Source organism: Euphorbia lathyris, chromosome 2, assembly GCF_963576675.1.
Source record: "Euphorbia lathyris chromosome 2, ddEupLath1.1, whole genome shotgun sequence".
Lineage (NCBI taxonomy): Eukaryota > Viridiplantae > Streptophyta > Magnoliopsida > Malpighiales > Euphorbiaceae > Euphorbia > Euphorbia lathyris.
In genome coordinates this window covers 47,994,812-47,996,787 of record NC_088911.1, presented here as the reverse complement: position 1 = coordinate 47,996,787, position 1,976 = coordinate 47,994,812, and positions in this window count along the sequence as shown.

Genomic DNA, 1,976 nt, shown 5'->3' with positions numbered 1-1,976 from the left:
GACCAGAAGAGTTTTGTTCACAAGCCTAATATCCTCGGAACCATTAAAAACTCCTTTAATGAATCTATAAATACCTTCCTTTACAGTCTCCCAGTGTTTATGATAAAAACCAGCAGGGAAACCATCAACCTTAGGAGCTTTAGTAGCCCCAATACTAAAGATCGCCTGATCAATCTCTTTCTGGTCAATAGGGTGGAAAGATTCCAGAACCTTATCATCTCCCAATATGGCAAACGTAGTCCTAGAAAGAGCTTTATCCAGATCCACAAGGTCCTCTTTGAATAAATCTTTATAGAAATTAAGGGCCAAGTGACGAATATCCTCATCCTTATAAACCCAATCTCCATTCGGATCTTTAATAGCATCAATCTGATTCTTCTGCCTTCTAATAACAATAAAAAGATGGAAATACCTGGTATTGCGATCTCCATCTTTAATCCAAGCTTTCCTAGATTTTTGAAACCAAAGTAACTCTTCCTGCCTTAGCACAGCTTCCAGCTCCTTCTGGAGAGTTCTAAGAAGACCATCCAAACTATGATCAAACCTAACCTCCAAAATACGGTGGATGCCTTCAATCCTGCTCAAAATTTTATTCTTTCTTCTGATAATATGGCCAAAGATATTTTTATTCCAGCCCACCATATTACTTCTAAAGCCATCAGCTGCTTGTAAAACATTAGAATGAGGCTTCCAATTATCCTGAACAAAGTTTTTAAACTCAGGATGAGATTCCCAAGCCACCTGATACCTAAAAGGTCTATCCCCTCTAGGACGATGGCCTCTCACCAGCTTGACTAAGATAGGCAAATGATCTGAGTGACGGAAATGGAGATTTAACACAGACACTTCTGGAAATCTACTTTGAGCCGAAATGTTAGCATAAACTTTTCTAAACGAACAAAAGTACTATTACGTTTCCAAGAATACTTATGACCAGCGGCACCCAGATCCGAAAGCCCACACAAATACATACTTTGTTTATGATTGAGACACCGATTCACATAGTGATTACCACCCCTCTTTGATCACTCATAAGAGCAATATCATTAAAATCACCAGCCACAAACCAAGAATCTGCCATACTTACACTCATAGTATAAAGAATCTCCCACATCCGTTTACGATTGGCCAAGATAGGATCAGCATAAACAAAAGTGATAAAGAAAGGTTTATTACCAGGATAGATAACTTTACTGTGAATAAATTGTTTATCCATACTAACGATATCAAAATGAACACGATCAGGCTTCCAAAAAAGCCAAATCCCACCAGCCCGGCCAGTAGCCTCCGATCTGACACAATTCTAGTTTCTAAACTTTTTAACCACCTCATCAGCTTTAGCTCCACTGATCTTAGTTTCCATTAAAGCAAAACAAGAAGGGTTAAACTGCTTAATTAAATCTTTTACATGGATACGGGTAGCCTTGCTAGCCGCTCCTCTAACATTTCACACGAACAAATCCATCAAAAAGGAAGACTACTGACCCCCCGGCCCAACACCCTAAATCAGATACTTATTAAGGGCTATTAAGAGCCTAGAAGAGGTACCAGTAGGCCCCCTTTTTACCAAAAACTCCATAGAATTTTGGTTATTTTTCTGAATACCCTTAGATTTTTTTATACTCATTTTATTGACACCCATAGCCTTTCCATTTCTAGGCTCAACACTGAATACCGTTAGGTTTTTTTATACTCATTTTATTGACACCCATAGCCTTTCCATTTCTAGACTCAACACAGATTTTAGGGATACTAACCTCTTTAAACTTCTCTTTCACTTGTGAGGCATGAGCCTAGGAGCCACCCTGGACCTCTTCTTTGGAAACAAAAAGAGGATTAACTGCCTCCACAATATTGACCGCCGGCTCAGAAGATTCCAAACCTGGCATGCTCAGCTCAATATGCTCGTTAGAATGGTCAGAGTCTTGTTCATCCTCAATAGTAAGAGCCCCAAATCTAGACCTTGAACTGATGAC